This window comes from Polypterus senegalus, chromosome 4, assembly GCF_016835505.1.
Source record: "Polypterus senegalus isolate Bchr_013 chromosome 4, ASM1683550v1, whole genome shotgun sequence".
NCBI classification, from domain to species: Eukaryota; Metazoa; Chordata; class Cladistia; order Polypteriformes; family Polypteridae; genus Polypterus; species Polypterus senegalus.
Window position 1 is genome coordinate 107390934 of NC_053157.1, and position 21714 is coordinate 107412647.

Genomic DNA, 21714 nt, shown 5'->3' on the forward strand with positions numbered 1-21714 from the left:
TGCATAAACAACTCAACAGATCAAAAAAATGACAGCCCAGTATAGTATACTGTGCATTTTAGCACAGAAAAATCAAGGCATCAATAGAAAAAAACAAATCATTAAATCACTTCATAAGTAGTGAACTGTTGTCACTTTACATTGATTATCTTAGCAAAGTAATTTTGAAGAACAAAGAATTTCAAAAAATGATAGCAATAGTCCCACAAAGAGTCACATCCCTTCCTCCAATAATGTATCCCCAGGAAACGCTGAAATCATAACAAACGCTGGCCAATGTACAGAGACCCCAATGGTATTCTTTCTCACACGTCTTTGAACTGCCGTTCATTGCGTAATGGTTCTGTTGTTCCAGGAAAAGTAGTTTCTCATCCAAGTGACCTTGGAAAACAGCTGTGATATAGCAGAAGCACACAGTGTAGTTTAAAACTTAGGAAAAAAGTGACAGTGACAGAGAACACCAGAAATTGCAAATCATCAATCAGTATACAATTTATATGTGTGCGCTTTTACTGTAAATGTAAGGCTATGTATTGGATTATATTATATTATATTATATTATATTATATTATATTATATTATATTATATTATATTATATTACATAAAGCTACTAGGAAAAGCCTCTTTACGCCTTCCACATTTTCTTTACTGTGGATTTTTAACAAGGAATGTTTTTGAGTCTTCAACCAAACTATTCAAGATAAAGGGCAACTGCATGAACAACTACTGTAATATATTTATACAGTATGTATTTCTGTTATATTATGGGCAAAGAAATCAAATGCAGGCAGGTAGTGAAAAAGTAATTGAATCAACCAAATTAAGGACCAGGTTAGCCAGTTGATTGACGATAGCCAGTCTCACTTAATATAAGCTTTGAACCCTACCAGAGTAAAGTTGCTAGGTCATATGCTGTATTCCATTTCAACTGGGAAGTTGGAATTTCCAAATCTCTAGTCAGCATTTTCAACTGGAATGCCCCTAAACAGAAACTTGGAGCTGGTCTGAGTTTGTCTGACTTCAGATTGATGTTAATCCAAAACGTCAACATACACCACAAAATTTAATAAAGGCTGTTGTATTATACTGTTTATTAGCACTTCTGTTTATTTGTGTCTCATTAAATCAGACAAACACACAGTACAGTATTACCAACCTCTGTTGGTAGACATGTCATTATAGTGTTTGGCAACAAAAAAATACAGCATAATGTGTTGTTCAGTAGTTGTCTGTATTCTGAAAGAGCAACCACAACAAAAGTTTTCCTGGAGGCGTCTGTATTGCTTTTCCAAATGTTTTACCTAAACATGGTCAACTCGGGTGTGATGTCATTCCCAGATCCAGCTTCCGATGTAAATGGAACACAGCATTAGATTCAACAAGCACACACTGCTGCATCAAAGTTATTTCCTGAAGAGAACATAAAAACATTTATCAGTATGAAAAGTCTTACAAAGCCATTTCTAAAGCTTTGGTACTTACAAGAACTACAGTACTGAGGGTCAATCTTCAAATGGAAAACACTTTCAACTTGAACCTTCTCAGAAGTGGTTAGCCTGCCAAAATTACTCCAAGTGTGCCATGTAAAATCATCCATGAAATCCTAAAAGATCTTAACAAAAATAAACACAAATATCAACTGATTTCTCTTGCCTGTCTTTGGTGTTCATGACTGGAAATTACATAATGGGAAACATGGGTCTCTTTGGAGAACAGCAAAGCTGAAACCACTGCTCACCAAAACATAAATTCTTGTGTCATTTGTTTGGGAGCAAATAGATGATCTCCAAGGCTTTTTGGGAGCCTGTTTTATGGAATAAATATTGAACTTTTTGGGTAGGTTTCCTAAATGTATGGAATAAAATTACATCATAGCAACAGCCAACCGTTGTGGTTATAGTGTGTTGCTTTGCAGATTCTTTTCTGTTTCAGGACATTAACAAAGTGACAATTTAAGAAAACATGATTTCTACTCTGCATCAGAAAACATAAGGACTTTATCCTGTCATATTTCTCTGTCCTAAAGATAAGACATATTTGGATCATGCAGCAAGACAATAATTCAAAACATAAATGTATGTTAGAATGACTGAAATGAAGCAAAATGAAAGTCGTAAATCTCCAGAAAGCTGTAGATTTCCAGATGTAAATCTTATGGATATGTTGTAATAACTGAAGTGAATGGCTTATGTTTGAAAACCAACCAATAGTTCTGAATTAAAGCAGCTCTGCAAGTAACAATTGACTTTCATGGTTATGTAAAAGACTGATATTGAGTTGTATTCAGTACTTAGTTGTGGTAATTGCAATCAAACAACTGGGCATTTTTTCACAGAGTGCCATATTTACATAAATGACTCGTGCTGTTGTGGCCCCTATGAAACGTATCATCATTCTGTATTTGATAGTAGTTTTGGGTAACTGTTGATTGTAAGTTGGCCCCATTTGATTGTGGTTGTGTTTGTGTGGTCTCTGTGATGAACTGGTAACCTGTTGATGGTTAGTTAATACATTGTGTTTGATGCTGCTAAGAGGAACAGTTCAGGCCCCCTGTCACCCTGAATTAGAGGAGGCCTTTATAATGTAGTTATAATGTCCATCTTGTTGCATAGTGATTAGTGATTTATTTTAGGCAAATAGGATCAAACCCTTCAAAAGCTTTATTTATGTTGATTTTGAAATTAGATCTTGAGTAAATTTGAAGCTAGTGCACAGTCTAAATCAGGGGTCCTCAATCATAGTCCTGGAGGGCCGCAGTGGCTGCAGGTTTTTGCTCCAACCCAATTGCTTAATAAGAAGCACTTATTGCTCAAGTAACACTTCTGTTTCACTTTAGTTGTCTTGCTCGTTAAGATTTTGAACCCTTATTGCTTATTTTAGTCTTAAACAGCCATATTCTTGGCTTTTAATTGCTCCTAATTAGCAATAACATGCAAATGACAAAAGAGACCAGCATTTCTCCACTTAGCTTGTTACCATTTACACCTGTGTACTGTATAATCACGCACTATTGGGTTAAATTAAATACTTGGAAGGAAATTGAAGAGGAAAAAGTGAAGGACTGAGAATTACTCATCCATTTTAGCCTTCAAATCATTTGGATGATATCTTTAGGAAGGGAAAGAAAATCCAGGATATAATAATTACCTGACATAGCAGAGTTAAAGCACTAACAAGCCATGAAATTAAATAATTGGCAAGAATTGCTTTCTAATTAAGCAACCCGGTTAGAACAAAAACGTGCAGCCACTGTGGCCCTCCAGGACTGTGATTGAGGACCCCTGGTCTAAATAATAGGAGTTATATGGTTGTACTTTTTAGTTCCAGTAACATTTAACTGCGGACTCAATGCAGCTCCTGCACTAATCATGGGGGGATGCCATACTTTGCTTCAAACAGGACTGATGGATTACTGTCATCACATGTTTTTACATATGAAAAATTAAAAACACATAAACCCTAACTGCTAAAAGCAGTACTTGTTAACCCAATGTAATTCTTACTCCTATGTTATAAACTTGTAAATCTAAAAGCATGTTTTAAAATATTAAACACTACAATTCAGTTCTATAATATTGCAATTTATTTTATAATTTGGATGAAGTTGAAATCTTACCTCTGTGGGCAAAAATAAGTCAATATATTATGTGGGATAATTTGGGATGTTTCATATTTAAAGTATTGCATGGACATATGCAAATTTGCATTTAAAATATTTTAAACAAAAAATGTTTATTGTAACTAGTGTCAAAATGAATAGGCAAGAGTCCAAAAAGGTTTGGGGCAGCCTCCCGTGTACTTGGAACCCAGCTGCAAAATAGTAAATTAGTTGCACAACTGTGTACAGATTCAAGTTCAGAAGAGAATTGATTTGAAGGAGGTAAAGATGGCAGTTTTATGGAGAGGCAGAGGAAGTGACATTATCGGGTTCTGGGACTGGAAGTGACATCATCAGAGTCAGGACTGGAACTGACGTCATATGGATTAGGTGAAATTTCCCGTAACCGATTTACAGAGGAAAAAGAGAAAGGATTATTGTATTCCGCTACCCCCTGGTCTGGAGTGGAATTACCCTCATTTGACCCCTTTAGCTGCCTCTCATGCACTCGTGTGTGACACTAGGTACAACCCCAATTCCAATGAAGTTGGGATGTTGTGTAAAACGTAAATAAAAACAGAACACAATGATTTGCAAATCCTTTTCAACCTATATTCAATTGAATACACTACGAAGACAAGATATCTAATGTTCAAACTGATTATTGTTGTTTTGCAAATCTTCACTCATTTTGAATTTGATGCCTGCAACACGTTCCAAAAAAGCTGGGACAGGGGCAGCAAAAGACTGGGAAAGTTGAGGAATGTTCAAAAACACCTGTTTTGAACATTCCACAGGTGAATAGGTTAATTGGAAACAGGTGTTTGTCATGATTGGGTATAAAGGGAGCACCCCCAAAAGGCTCAGTCGTTCACAAGCAAGGATGGGGTGAGGTTCACCACTTTGTGAACAACTGAGTGGGCAAAAAGTCCAGCAGTTTAAGAACAATGTTTCTCAACCTGCAATTGCAAGGAATCTAGGGATTTCATCATCTACTGTCCATAATATCATCAAAAGATTCAGAGAATTTGGAGAAATCTCTGCACATAAGTGGCAAGGCCGAATACCAACACTGGATGCCCGTGACCTTCGATCCCTCAGGCGGCACAACATTAAAAACCGAAATCATTCTGTAAAGGATATTACCATTTGGGCTCAGGAATGCTTCATAAAACCATTGTCAGTTAACACAGTTCGTCACTATATCTACAAGTGCAAGTTAAAACTCGACCATGCAAAGCGAAAGCTATATATCAACAACACCCAGAAACGCCGCTTCTCTGGGCCCAAGCTCATCTGAGATGGACTGACGCAAAGTGTAAAAGTGTGCTGTGGTCTGACGAGTCCACAGTTCAAATTGATTTTGGAAATCATGGACATAATGTCCTCCGGGCCAAAGAGGAAAAGGACCATCTGGATTGTTATCAGCGCAAAGTTCAAAAGCCAGCATCTGTGATGGTATGGGGGTGTGTTAGTGCCCGTGGCATGGGTAACTTGCACATCTGTGAAGGCACCATTAATGCTGAAAGGTACATACAGGTTTTGGAGCAACATATGCTGCCATCCAAGCGACGTCTTTTTCAGGGACGTCCCTGCTTATTTCAGCAGGACAATGCGAAGCCACATTCTGCATGTGTTACAACAGCGTGGCTTCGTAGTAAAAGAGTGCGGGTACTAGACTGGCCTGCCTGCAGTCCAGACCTGTCTCCCTTTGGAAATGTGTGGCGCATTATGAAGCGCAAAATACGATAACGGAGACCCCGGACTGTTGAGCAACTGAAGTTGTACATCAAGCAAGAATGGGAAAGAATTCCACCTACACAGCTTCAACAATTAGTGTCCTCAGTTCCCAAACACTTATTGAGTGTTGTTAAAAGGAAAGGTGATATAACACAGTGGTAAACATGCCCCTTTCCCAGCTTTTTTGGAACGTGTTACAGGCATCAAATTCAAAATGAGTGAAGATTTGCAAAACAACAATAAAGTTTATCAGTTTGAACATTCGATATCTTGTCTTTGTAGTGTATTCAATTGAATAGAAGTTGAAAAGGATTTACAAATCATTGTATTCTGTTTTTATTTACGTTTTACACAACGTCCCAACTTCATTGGAATTGGGGTTGTACATGTAGGACTTTAATGTGGCATTTTCTTTAAAATAATTAAACCACTTACATTTGTTCCTCTCTATTCATTTGTCAAATTTCATTAAATTTCCACAATTCCCCTTTAATTTGGTTTTATTACAGCCCACGCCAACTTTAAACTTAATACAGAGATGAGCTTTGGTCAATCACAAATGAAACAAAGTGCTCTTAAGAGCTTGTTTAGTTTGGAGCTGAATGTGATGAGTAGTTTTAGTTGGTATTTCTTGTTTTTATGGTTTCTGTTTGTGAAGAAAATTCTAAATTCAGTGTAATTCAGCTTTCTCCCCAGGTAGCAGAAGAGTGTGAAGATCCTAGTTTGTAGTGTGCCAGAATATTTAATTTTAATATGAGAATGCTGGCAAATATCATAATAATCCTATTCTATACTGTCACACTAAGAAAGCTATTAAATTAACTTATAAACACTAAACCTAATCATGATGAATGCATTTGGCATACACTAGGATTCACTGCTGCAGCAATGTTTTCAGTTTCCAATCTTAAGGAATTCAGAGAAAATGCATTTCATTATGCATGTACCAAAAAAAAATATACAGTGATACATGCCGTCAGTGTATTGATGATATATTGTGAAAAAGTCTAAAAGTCACTAACTAACATTTAAGGTAATACAGCCTAAAATGATACAATGTATGTAGAATAAAAGACCACCTGTAGAACACAAATCAAAACCATTTTTCCATTCATCAGTTATTAGACTGGGCCCCAATCAGTTCAGGTCGATGGAGCAAATCTCACTGAGCACCCACACTCAAAGTACAGGTTCCATGTAATGTGTCAGTTCAACCTAAGGTACATGTGAAAAGTGGGAGATAACCAGGTATACAAAGACAAGCCACACTTTATGGAGCAAAAATTCAAAATCCACAAAGAGTGAGTAGGTTGGCATTTGAACCCACTCTCCAAGTGCTGTGAGGAAATAGTACAGCACTAACAAATGTATTCCCCTTTGCTTAATCAAAAATACTTTTTGTTTAATATTCTACCATTCCAAAAATGTTAAAGGTTAGGGCAGAGTTTCACTTATCCTACACCTATAGCCTCCGCTCAGTTTAAGGACAGTATATTGCCGTGACTACCTCATCAGTTAGAGCATAACTACATTAGAACTACTAAACGTGTGTAGTTAATTCGGTCCTTTAAATAGCTAATTCCAGTGTTGCTCAAATATCATATACATAGTCCACCCTCTTGAGCTGCATACCTTGATAGTAAACTCCAGATTTCCTTTACCTTAATAACACAAAATGAGTAAGGATGTAAATGTACCTTGGCCCTCTTTGGACTGGAAATCATTCTGTTGGAGGATACACTCATTTAGACTGACTCACATAAGTTTACTTTTACAGTTAACATATCGGGTGTGTAACTGTAAAAATCCCATGTGAATTCAGGAAAAATATGCAAACTCCCAATGCACGGTACTTTAAAGGAGCCAAAACTTCCTTCCTGGAATGGAGGTAGCAGCATGAACTACTATTACAACAACACCATGGTGATAAATTGAAATTCAAATAGAATATGCACTTCTCCCTATGAACACTTTCATTTTTTCAAGCATCTTTTCCCATGCGCTGCATCTTATTAAGAGGGAGGTTCACTGGATATTTGTCTATGTTTTAAAATTTGTGTCCACAAAAAAATTAAGCTACTTTTTCCTGACATCAGCTTTAATGTTTAGTCAATTACCAAGTACACATTTTCTCATTTTGGACTAAAAATACTTTAATTCAGCATGCTTTTGAACCTTATTACTTTTTGATCTACAAGCCAATAATGAATAAAGTCATGCCAAAATAGATCAATGTTTATGTCCAAGGATCAAAACCAATATTTGCAAACACAGAAAACAGATATAAGAAATCCTAATCAAAAATTAAATTCAAAGCCTGTGCCATTACTAAAACTGCTGTAAAAACACAACTGATTTCTAATTTCTAATGCAGATTCTGTTGAATTACAGAGGCTGTATTTTTTGTTTCTTTGCATTTAAATTGGAGTCTATTTTAAGAATGTTCTTCCAGACCTAACTGCATATTAGACATTTGTTGACATTAGGAAAAAATAATTGGCCTAAATCAGCAATTTAGTCATAGGGTTTGCAATTCGGACTAGGAATCCTTTAAATAATGATTTTGCTAGTCAGTTCAGATTATTAGGCATGAACACACTTGGTGCTTCTGGAAGGATATCACTACCGTAAATGAATAAACATTGTCAGTTTATTTCCTTTCATTGTTAAACTGTTCATTCAGGAATTGTGCCCACTGCTCTACTGCCATTTGATGATATTTCAACTAGATGTAAAAGATGCCTCATTTATGAAGTACCAAAAATCTAGGCTTTCTTTCACCCCAAGAGGGAAAGACATTAGAATTGCTGCACTGGTTGTTTGCTTCAGAGGAAAGAATGATGCAAGTCACACAATCAACATCTGTAAGAGTCTGCCCTACACCCCGTAGTTTGGCTATTTTTACCCGATTCAGCCTGACCCTATTGATTCAGTCTATTCAGGGTTAAATTTCACCCACCTATATTGTTATATCGTCCAATCAAGTCCAAACATGCTTCCAAAATTTTTAAATCTTTCAGTATACAATATGCATATTCCTTCCACCAGATCACTTTGTTCCAAGATTCTCTGCCTAATATCTCCTTCCATACACATCATTGAATAAATGCAGAATATGTTGTTGCTTTTGATAAACTGTTGCATACAGTAAGTTAATTTTCAAGAGTAAAATACTATTCTGAGTGACCTCAGTTGCTTCTGTTTAGATGATCATAGAATAATTAGTTGGTCCTCAGTTTTTCTATTGTGTTCTTCAAACAAAATTGTAGTGCTAGTCTACAGACCACCAGGGTCATATTCATTGTTCATGACTGAATTTAGCAACCTTTTATCTGGTTTGGCTATAAATTATGATCGTGTAGTGTTGATGGGGGATTTTAATGTACACATTGATGTGGAATCTGACACTTAGCAAATGTTTTACTTATTTGTTAAATTCAGTAGGATTTTGTCAGATTGTCAAAGATACAACTCATAATCATAACTACACATTAGATTTAATTATAACTTACAAAGTTGAAATTCAAAATTTAAATATTACTCCATTAAATTAAGTTATTTCCAATCACTACTTAACATTTGATTTGTTTCTTCTTTTACTAATACACTCACAGATTAAAACAAAGACAGTGCAACATCTAGATTTTAATTCTGCTTAAAAATTTATAGATACTTTGAGTAAGTCAAGTGTAATTTTGGAAAACCATCAGTTAACAGCACATTATAATGTGACCTTGAGAGATGCTCTGGACACAGCGACTCCCTTTAAAACAAAAGTGATCAAAGCACATAGAAACTCACTCTGTTTAATGAAAACACTCGAGCTCTTAAATTAGAATGTTGAAAACTGGAGTGCAGATGGAGAACAATAAAACTGCAGGTCTTTCAAATTGTATGGACAGAGAGGGTTAAAAATATAAAAAAGCTCTCTTTAAAGCTCACTCAGACTACTGTTCTACAATAATAGATAGTAGAAATAATAAAAATCCTCGGGTACTCTTTAGAACAGAGGCTAAAGTAAAAAATGGGAATTCAGATCTACAGTGCAAAATACCAACAGATATTAGCTCTACAGAGTTTATGAACTTTTTTTTTTTTTTTATTAATTTTATTACAATCAATACATAGCAATCAAGTTTTTACAAAAAAAAAGAATTATGTTAAGAACAGATCTGTTTATGAACTTCTTTAATGAGAAAATTAAAAATGTGCAAACTAACAAAGTGCAAACTACATTCTAGATTGGCAGACCCTGTCTCACATTGCATTCAACACTTTAGAAATTTTAATCCTGTAACCAACCAAGAAGTCTTGCCTTTAATTTCTAAATTAAACATATTACTTGTTCCCTAGATCCATTGTAAACAAAACTAGTAAAAAGTGCAATGGATGTTCTTGCAGCACCTATTCTTAACAATATGAATAGTTCATTATTGCATGGCACAGTACCTGATGCACTAAAAGTGTCAGTCATTAAACCATTACTTAAAAAGTCAGACCTAGATCCACTGTTACTTAACTATACACCCATTTCAAATGTACCCTTTCTCTCTAAAATACTTGAAAAAGTGGTCACCAATCAGCTTCAGCCACACGTTACACATCACAATTTGAGAAATTCCAGTCTGGCTTCCCCACTGATCATAGTACAGAAACGACACTAACGTGTTTTTTAAATGACATTCTGTTATCCTCTGATGAAGGAAAATCCACTGTAACTATGTTGTTAGACTCTATTTTACTGCACTGGCTAGAAAATAACATTGGGCTTACAGGCACCGTGCTTGCCTGGTTTCGTTCTTATTTATCAAATCGATTCCAATATGTACAGAAATGTGCTCACAGTACTCCATGATTATATACGAAAGTGAGATATGGTGTCTTGCAGGGCTCAGTACTGGGATATTTACTTTTTTTACTTTACATGTTTCCACTGGGATCTGTCATTACAAAACATGTTAATTTTTATTCATACGCAGATGACAACCAGTTATACCTTTCTTTTTGATCAAATGAAGTTTTTCCGATGTTGTCTTTAATTAGTTGTGTTAGTGAATTGAAGGAGTGGATGGATGAGAACTACTTGTCTTTAAACACAGAAAAAACAGAGATGTTAATTATTGGAGAGAATGATGCTGATTGCAACAATATTTTGTCATTTAACTCATTTAAAGTTAGAATCACCATTAATTTTACTGAATCGGCCCGCAAGCTAGGAGTTATCTGACTCTAGATTGTCATTTAAAATGCACATTAAAAAGTTGTCAAAATCATTTTTCCTCCATCTTAAAAATGTTGTGAAATTAAGGCACTTTCTAAATAAGCAGGATTCTAAGAAATTAATTCATGCGTTTATTTGTAGTAGGATAGACTACTGCAATGCGGTGCACTGGATGTTCAAACTGTTCTTTATACAGCCTCCAGTTAATCTAAAATGCTGCAGCAAGAATTATTACAAGAACAAGAAAATATGAACACATTGTGATATCCCGTGTAGTGGGAAGTGGCCCCAGCCTAAACTCTGGACATCTGATAGTTTATGAACCAAACAGGATCAGCTGAGAGATGAGATACAAATTGGAGGGTGAATGGTGCAAGTTTATTTACAAGAGTGCTATACAACAAAAATGCAGTAGTGTCAGGTGGGCTTTGAGGTACAGTCCATCAGCACTGACACTTCTTCAGAAATAAATAAAAACAAAAAAAGCAAATATGGTGTATTTACAAAAACAGTTCAGTCCTAGAAAAACTACACACACACTCCAACAATGAATGTAGTCCTTCTTTATCTCAGGCTCAAGAAGGTCTTCCAATAGGAAAAAAACAAAGTAAAAAAATGTACAAGAAAAAAAACAAGTGTGTGTGTATACAAAAAGAAAAAAACAATTTCACCAATCCCAAAATCAAAACTATCCCAAATACCAAATAAGAATATATACCTCCACCAAAAATTATCACTAGGAGATTGTGACAGATAGGGGGTGCCCTCGCTCCCTTGAACCCCTGTCCATGACTCCAGACACCAGATAAAAGTCCAATAATCGACTTTATTAATCTTCCACAGTGCACAAAGCACCCTCTCCTCCACAATACTCATATAATAACAATAATAATCACTAAGAAACAATCCTCCACTCCCAGACGCGTTGCCACCCTTCCACCCAGCTCAGCTCGCCGTCTGGGAGCTCCTGTAGTCCTTTTATATATCCTGACCCGGAAGTGTTCCCAATCTCCAGTCCATGTGACTCTCAATCACTTCTGGGTCAGGTACAAGTCCCTTTCTTCACCCCTGAAGCACGTCATTCCTCTTGTCCACGTGTGCTTCCGGGGCGTAGGGAAAATACCCGTTATTCCTCTCTGTAGCATCCCCTAGTGGCCCCCATGACATCCAGCAGGGCTGCGTATAAAAACTACAATGTCCATGATGCCCTGCTGGTCTTCTGGGGATCTCCATACTGCAAGGAGGGTTCCACCTGGCGGCTTGGGGGTATTGGCCGGGATAAACGGCCGGCCATCCATCACAGAGATATATAAATATATGTTATAAAAGATGCAACAATAAGCAGCATAAAGGTTTGGGGTTTTCCGGCCCTGTATATTGTAGACAATCCACAATTCAAAAAAGAAAACTCAGGTCAAATACTTTGTATAAACACAAACAGGTTCATATGCGCGACGACATTCTAGGTGTCGGCGGCCATTTTATAAGGAAGGAGCTGGAAGTGGAGGAATGCTGGGAAGGAACTGTGAGGGAGGATGGGACTGATGACGTCAGTAAAGATGGCGGAGGAAGGGCGGAAGTAAGCGTACTGCGGGAAGGCTTATGGTGGCGGAACGTCTTTTTTCCTGGAAGAAAGCAAAGGATGATGGTTAGTACCCCGCCACTCCCTGCCGGCGAACGTCTTCCGAAGTGTTTTAAAGTCCGTCTGCGGTCTCCTATTCGTGCGTGTGTGACAATGTACAAAAGAATATTTACAAAGCCGCCAAAATCACAACAGCTCCTTCAATTGCTCAGCAGTGCTTAATCCTACCTCGCCTTTAGGTCCACTGACCATCATCCCTGTTGGCCGACAAATCTTTAAATATCTCCTTAAATATCCAGCCAATCTGCCACCCCGTCTACTCCACGCACCTATCCGGGTAGACGCCAGCATATTCACGTCACGCGGCACAACATGCCCTGAGCAACTTTGTATTTAAAATCAAACCCCTGCCGGTCGTGCGCATGTAAATTCCCCCCCCCACCTGTTCCCGCCTGCCTGGATGGCCAATGGCTATGCTGAGCTCAAGCACACCAGTTGCCGACTCACATGTAAGTAAATTCATTTATTTACAACATGGGATCCCCATCTATGACTCAACCCTGTTTACATAAGCAAATGCCAGCATTTTCTTTCATTACCACAGACATAACTCCAGTTCTTAAATCCTTACACTGGCTTCCAGTTAAGATTAGGGAAGATTTCAAAATCCTCCTTTTAACATATAAAGCAATAAATGGCCAAGGTCCAGTTTACATATCTGAACTTATCTTACAAACCAGAGTGCATATTAAGATCTCAAGATGCCAGTCTGTTTATGATTCCAAGGATTAATAAAATAACAGTGGAAGGTCGAGCTTATAGCTACAGGGCCCCTAAATTATGGAATGGTGTGCCTGCTTCTATAAGAGATGCCCCTTCAGTCTCAGCTTTCAAATCCTGGCTGAAGACTCACTACTTCAGTTTAGCATATCCTGACTAGAGCTACTGATTAACTGTACAGACTGCAACTCTGTTGTTAGTCATTAGCACTAAAACATAAGTAAAATGATAGCTATAGTTTACTTTCCCTCACCTATTCTGTTTCTCTTCTCAGTACTCAGATGTGACACTTTTTGTGCAACTGCCCACCTGCCATTTTGTTTTTCCTGCCTAAGGTAATGTTATCTCTGATGGAGGATTGCAGGAATCGTCGGGTAGAGGGATCATTTCACCAGATTGGCTGGCCCAGCGCAGTCTCAACTGTGGAATGGCCAACTGGGGGAGGTAGCTTGATGGCTGAGTTCTCCAGAACTCTAAACAAATTCAAGTCCTATTATGTGATATCATCTACTGTTAAATTCTGCTCTGTACTTGTAATTTTTTTTACTATTGTATTGAGGATTACTTGTGTTCTGTTCTGTGTATTGTATTATATATACCCCATTCTTTTTGACACCCACTGCACGCCCAAGTGCTGAGATCTCCGGAGTTCTAAACAAATTCAAGTTTCTATTATTTGATATAATCTACTGTTAAATTCTGCTCTGTACTTGTAGTTTTATTTTACTATTGTATTTAGGATTACTTGTATTCTGTTCTGTGTATTGTATTGTATATACACCATTCTTTTTGACACCCACTGCACGCCCAACCTACTTGGAAAGAACTGCCTTTCCCAAGGTTTCTTCCATTTTTTACCTACTAGGTTTTTTTTGGGAGTTTTCCCTTTCTCTTCTTAGAGAGTCAAGGCTGGGGGGCTGGCAAGAGGCAAGGCCTATTAAAGCCCATTGTGAAACGTCTTGTGTGATTTTGGGCTATAAAAAAATAGATTGTATTGTTATTCTGGATGTGTTTCTTAAACTTAGAAATATACATTTAGCAGTTTCACACATTGTGTCAGATACAGTGTGGTGTATTGTATATGTGTTTTTTTAAGAAATCTTTTGCCTTTTCTTATTGCAAAAGTACAGTTAATTTGGTATGCTCAACACAGAGCTTTTTTTGTGCCAGTCTGTTTTATTACCATTAGTGTCAATGTTTATGTATGAGGCTTTGCATGGATCATTGAATCACCACTGTTTGCATGTTTGTTTTACCTTTAGAAACCATCTGCACCTTAATTTGAGTCAGATAATGAACTGCCCTATGGTTGAGAAACAACAGGCTGTGAGAAATGTTTGTCAATTAAAAAAGCAATCTGACGTTTACATACATCCCTATAAGGATTCTTAAAGGCATATAACAGTCCAAGAACAAAATAAAGACCATTTCATTCTACTTACAATCTCTAAAATCCCTTTTAACAACCACTCCCACACTATAAAAATCTCAATTTCAAAGTCAAAAATAAGTAATTAGTTATTTACTTGTAGCATACCTAAGTGTAAACAGATCCAGATAGAATCAAGGCAAATCCACAACAAATACCCTGTAATGACACTTGTAACTGGGGCATGTCATTTGACATGCTGTAAATTTGTGAGCAAATATGAAGCTGGTCATGGACTTGGGTCTTCTGCTTTCTTAACCCTTAACAATAAAGGATTAACATAAACCCTTGAGTAGTGTTCTCTTGAAGGAAAGGTTGGAATCGGTGTACAGTACAGTAATTCTTATTACTGCTTGAGAAAAGTTCCAGCGGCCAAGACCTCCAAGGCACTGCCATTCCAGATAAGAATTTTTAAATTGAGATTAAGAAGTTTTAAAAGTCATTAGTCCTTTTGGTAAAAGTAGTACCAGGGCAATGGAGGCCCTTAATTTAACAAATATTACAGTCACATATAAAGAATTTTAATTGGAGTTGGCCAAAATTTCAGGAAACCATTAATCTATTTGGCAAACTTAACAAAAAAAAATTCTGGTACAAATTTTAGCAGCATTGATTGATTATTGTAAATAAAAGGCACCTACTTCACCATATACGCTGTAGCAAGAAATAGTTGGAAGCAGAAAAAGGTTTGGGGATTGCCACTCTGTAAACTGAAAAATATGCAGCAAAATAAAGAAAACACATCTTTACATTTGGAGTTTAAATTGGAACAAATTAACAAAAGATCTATCGTGTAAATATTGCAAAAGCAAGAAGAGGTAGAGTCAGGAAGGCCGGAAAAGAAAGTGATATCTGTGGAGACGGGTTCTGGAGACCAGACAGGACGTCATTAGAGAATGCCGGAGGTGACATCATACCACAGACACAGTACAGCCAATTCTGTTTCTACCTGCATGTTTGCTGTTCTAATGTAACCTACTGCTCTGTGTTGCAGAACTTACTAGCTATTGTATATTTCCAAACTACAGTTCAGATCTGAATGACACATGAGTCCTTATGCCTATACTGTGATCATTGTTTATTGATATGGTAGATTTACAGTAACTTGTAAACAAAATTCAAGTCAAGCAAATATAAACCATTTTGTCTAAAGATAGATATTAAGAGTTATTTAATGTTTTTATTTAAAGGAAAAATGAAATATTTGCTTCCTTGCTGTCTTCAATTTTTGTAGTGAAAGTGAAAGCCTTCTGGCTTGAAGTTTCATTCTTACCTCATAGGACTTGTTGCACAAGATGCCTGACACTTCAAACAAGGTAGACTGAAAAGAGAATAAAAGGGAAAAAAAAAAGTTGCATTTGATCAACATGGAGCAGAAACACATACATGGTATCAAGTTGAACAAATACATTGTTAAAAGGAAGTGTAGGTCATACACATTTAAACCAGAGGAACTGAGCTCAGTCTTTCAGGTATCTGTTCATCATTGGTATGGTAACTTCTTAAAAAATTCATTTTTGTTTGTATATCAACTCATTTTATAATGCAATGAATATTATGAAAGTGTTATAAATAAATCCATCAATATTTACTAGTAAGCAGTAAGTAGCTATGAGATTCTTCAAAGCAATTTCAATTATTGGTTGTTTATTGTGTCATTGTATTTTGCTGGTTATGTGACTGCACATTTGTGATACCACAAAGTACTGTATATGAAACAGAACCTCCCTGTCAAACCTTTGTTTCTCAAAAGGAAGACTTTCTGACAGTTTGGTTACTAATGTTTGATTCTTTGAAAAGCAATATTTTAAGAGTTATGATCTTACTATCAAAGTACAAAACCCCATTTTCCTTTCAGATACACCATGTCAGGCTTAAGGGCGAGGTTTGCGCAACTGAAAACCTGATTAAAGATATTCAGTGCTCCAAGGAAGCTCCTAGAAACAAAATTAGCTGATGTTTTGGCCTTAATTTTGTCATGCGTATGTGCATAGGAGATATCTTATGAGCTTCAGTAAGTGTGATTACTGGCTGAACCCAGGGTTGGTGATGTGCTCTAATCCTTTCTCTTTCTCCCACTGAAGATCAGCTGACTGACAATGTACTGAATATCCCATGCCACAGGAATCACATTTTATTAGTAGTGTTATCCAATCACTGACTTTTACAATTGGGACAAAGTCAATAAGTTCAGTCTTACCAGGAGTGGCTATGCCATGAGTTTCTATACTAAACTGTTAAGTGATTAGACTTAATTTAAATGCCAAGACAGGTGGGGCATGCGTAGTATTTGCAGGTTGATTATTTTTATTTTATTTATTTATTTTTTGAGTCCTTGTAGCCGAAGACTTTATGCCCGACTGTAGTCGTATGTATACTGGAAATTATTGGAGCCTTTGCATTTTGAACAAAGTGTACACAGTTGACTGTGGGCATTAAGTTCTTTGTAGTTCACCCAGGCCTCCTTCTAAATGCATCAAGGAATAATCTACTTGAACTTCCACTAAGGACCTAGTGAGAAAACATTACTAACATCGACATTTGGATCTACTCTCCTATCATTAATGTGACAAATCATTAGTAGCAGTAGTAGTAGTTTTAGCTTTTCAAATTTCCACTTTTCTGCTGACTTCCTCTGAAAAAGTGTTGAATACTTCTAACCTGCTAGCGCATGGCAGAATTTAGTTTTTGACGGTTACTTATTACAGGTATTATGGGTGACTTTATTAGTTACCTATGTAATTTCTTGGATTATCACCTCTGTAATCCATATTGCTGTTTCCTGACACTTAGTATCATCTTTATTCCATCCGTTTTTCCTCTCAGTCCTTTGGTCTCCAGCTGTTTCACTCCAATATTTATAGCTAACATATGGGGGAGTTGAGTAAGCACAATTTTCTTATTTAAATGCTTATGGTGAAAACCATTAATATTTTTTCTACTTTGACTGTATTGATTTTACTTTGCCCTGCATTACTCCATATCTATGCCAGTTCAGAAAAGATAGTTAAATCTGATTTGGTACACTCCCCGATAAAGCAACACTATTATGAAAAAGAAAACAAATCATTACTATATGGTAGGTAATGATAATGTATTCTACAGCACTCTTTGTTACTTTCTTACTGTAAATATGTCCTTACCTCTGTGACTTTCATAGTCTTTAGGTTCTTATACTTCAGAGCTCTGTTTATCATTAAAGTTACACTGTAAATTGTCGAAGAGGCAAACTATAGCATCCATTTTCTTTCCCGACAAATTAAATATCTTTCCTTTGCTATGCTCAAGTGTCCTCCCCTGTGGCTTTTTAAAGCTATTGAAAAATGAAAAGCCAGAGGATAAAAGTCTATTGTGCCATTATATATTCAGTTCAGAATTTATTTAATTTCTGTTTAGGTTTCAAATGGAATAAATGCATGCAAGTCTATTTAACAGGGTGTGAGCTGCAATTATTTAGAACATTTTAAAAATGATGTAGCTAGATGTGTTAAGAAACAAAAAGAAAAAATGCACATCCTTTTATCCTCATCTCTTCCTTCTGCCCCAATAGTCACAAAGTGAGATTTCTATTTCATAAATGGTGGATAGGCTGAAGAAATTATGCAGAACCATAATTTCAATGTTTAAAAATATTTTCTTGAAATAAAAAATACTTACAATGTATGAACTTCAGAAATGTCAAGGATGTGCATATGCACAAAATCAACCAAAAATCAGATATGTTGTAGCCTTTATTACCCATGTTGGACAATAGTTTTTTAAAGAATGGACTCTGGAAAATGTTCAGAACTGTTATCCAGAGGCAATGAGATTCTCATCCCTAAGATGGCAAACAACTCTTCACTGAAGTCTTGGCAGTGTCGCAGAACTAAGTGATATGAGGCAATGCCCTCCTGGCATTGCAGGATAGTCCACCATAACTGACTGTGGTATGCTGTAATATGCTGTATTAATGCACTCCCAGTCATTATCTCATCTCCCAGAATGGCCACTGTACCTAGACCCTCTGGTTGCTTAACTGGACTATCACTCAGCATTTACCAGCATTAATGAAAAGAAGTAATGACTTTTCATTCCAAAAGCAGCATTATGAATGACTGGGTCCCAAAAAAAAAACCAAAAGAGAATCCAAAATATATTAAAGTATAAAACACGGAGCATAAAAAGCTTGAGCAAATAAAAAGGAATTAAGCAGATTTAATTTTTTATTTTAAAAATAATCAAACCCTCAGTTTGCTCTGCTCTAGCAAGCACCTATGAGACTGTCTTCCATTCTGCCTTGGATCTTATTGTTTTCAAATCACAGTATAAGATTTACACAGCTCGAGTTTGAAACTAGATTTTCTTTAACACTTGACTTTGGCACCAGATAACTTGTTAAGCAGAGAATAACATGCAATGCTTGTATATGCAACAACTCCGCAGAACTAGGAAGCCCTACAAAGCCACAGAAATCAAGTACAGTACACTGCTTTGTTAGTACAATGTATTCGATCCATGTTAAACAATGAAAACTGTGCTAATATTTACAAATAATTTTAAAATGTTAATTCTTAGTTGGAGGCGCCAGACTGCTTGTTATTGGCCTAAGCTCTATGTTTTCATCTGAAGTTACCTTTTATAGTGCACATGCACAAATTAAGCAGACTATCGAGCTAGCTTGTGTTTTGACATAGATGAGAGTTTCATGATAATCATACATTTGATTGATCAGAATTTGACTAATTCAGTTCAGCTTATTTTGTATAACACTCCTCACTAAATATAGGAACTTACTCAAATTTACAGTTACAATGCATCAATGTTAATAGTATAGTTGAATGATGATTACCGTAAATTGTAAGACCCATTAAGACCCCCCAGTGCTGAAACTCAGGTGACACATCCGTTGAGGGTTGTTTCTCCTCCATGAGGCAATAGCAGGATCACTGCATCATTGAGTCAACTACGAGTTCTCAGCCCCACTGCATAATGCATCTGTAGGCTAAGGGTTGATGCGGGAAGCACTTTAATTCAACCACTGATCTAGACTGCTTTTTCTCATTGTTCAGGTGCAAGATAGTGACTCACGTGTCACATGGTACCAGAAGTGGGGTCTTCCACGAATGGATCCCCAAGAGGCACATCAGGTCTCAATGCCTCAAGATGAGGCTTCTGGAGACACTCCTGCCCTTGTCCATCCCAGGGATGTGCTGGTGAAGATGGTTCCCTTGGATGACCCACAGTGTTTATGACTTCCTAAAGCAACAGATCCTCCTCCATACAGCTATACGCCTCTTGGCCAAGGGGTGCCAGTTTCATCTGTGCCAAATTGATCTGGATCGCCCTATACAGGGACAGGTCAAGGACTTAGAAGACCTGATTCAAAGCTGGTTTGATGGGGACATCTTTGAGCACATTGTGGAGAAGTTCGCTGTTGATGCAATCTGCAAATTAGATGGAGCATAAGCCACCTGGAAGCAGAGGGGATATCCTGAAGCAGAGGGGTTATCCTGATTTGGCACCAACTATGACCCACCCAGCACGTCACTGCCAGATAACCAACTGCCAAAAGCTACAAGTCCCAGCCTTCACCTGCAAACTGTCCTGACCTCTGGACAGAATTTGCTGAACACAAGATTGTAACTGAACTTGGCTTTGAAGAGGCAACTCCCTTCACATCAGTGTAGGGGTTTATTTGCCCTCACCAGCTTCTTGCAGGACAGTTTATAGTTCCTCACAGAGGTGCCCTATTCATCCTCAGTAATATAAGTATAATTTAAAGAAATGGCACATGAGAGGGTATAGGATGACATCAGTGTCCATCGGGTGACACGTCTTAGGAGGATTTCGGATAGCGTTGTTGGTGTCTCTCCTCAAAGGGCCTGCGGGGAGTTGTATTGGCCACCAGTTGCTCGTTTCTCCCAGAGGTGCTTGCTTGCTACAACAGATTTGGATGTGTCAAGATAGTGAAGTGCGGTAAAGTTTTAAAAACTGCTTTTGTTGCCAGCTGAGGATGTGTAGTTTCTTGTGCATAGGAAGCCATCTATAGGAGTCGGGAGATGTACATGAGCATGAACCAGTGCCATCTGGTGAACAGGTGAGTATGTGTGCGCGGTTAACTCCCTGTTTTAAAGGGGCAGACACATGACAGGAGAATTGGGGACCAGATTCCTTGTCAGCTGATGGCTAGAGGAACTTATAAAAGCCTGTCAGGAAAGTAGGAAAGGGGGAGAAAAAAGAACAAGCTGAGTTAAGGGTAAGACATTCAGGGTTGCTTGTGGCCATGAACCTACTAGAGCTTGAATGTGCCGGACTGAAGTATCCAGATTGATCAATAATTGTGTGGGTGCAGTTTTCCCAATAATGTTTTGTTGTTGTTGCTTTTAATATTTATTGTGCATTTTTAGTATGTTTTAAAAGCCATTGGATTTTAAAAGCTACTGAATATTTGTGACATACACTCTTTGAGGCTGTTTTTAGCTATTTATTACACAATAAATTGCACCTTTTTGTCAAATTGCATCTCTGTGTCCGCTTCTCTTATTACTGTCCCACTTGCCTTGGTCCCTCTATCAAGGACCTGGGGTCTACCAGTTTTACCTGATAAGGACCTGAGGGCCTGACCCCAGCATTAAAGTACATGTGTTCCTGGATCGCCATCCAGAGGCAATAAGAAAAGTGATACGTGAGGAGATACTGGGGGTAATCAATGAAAGTAAAAGTGAGTGGAGAGGCCCAGTTGTTCATTTCGCAAAACCAGACAACTCAGTTCGATTCTGTATAGATTTCAAATGCTTGAATATGATATCCAAGTTTGATGCCTACCCAATGCTGCATGTTGATGACTTGTTGAAGAAATATATTTTCATGTCGGATCTCACTAAGGGGTACTGGCCGGTGTCCCTTGAGGAGTTCAGTTGCAAGAAGACTGCATTCACCACCCCAATGGGTTGTTCGAATTAACCAGGCTTCGTTTTGGTCTTAATGGTGTGCTGTTGACTTTTCAGCAGATGATGGATCAGATTCTGCATTCCCATTGTATATAAGCTGGAGTGTATCTCGATAATGTGGTCATTTTCAGGAATGATTGGAGGTCTTATCTTGACAGTTTGACTTGACAAAGGACAGAAAGAATCATGGCATTGTCTTGATTGCGATGACTGTGACAGGTCCTTCTTGGATTTAAAGGCTGCTTTCTCCTGATGCCTGCCTCTACAGATTCCAGACGTTTTGCAGGAATTCATTCTACAGGCAGATAGAAATACTTTCTGTTTGGGTGCAGTGCTTTGTCAATGTTTTGAAGGGGAAAAACACCCCATCATGTTTCTCAGCAGGAAATGTCTTACCAGGGAGCACAATTACTCAACCATAGAGAAAGAAT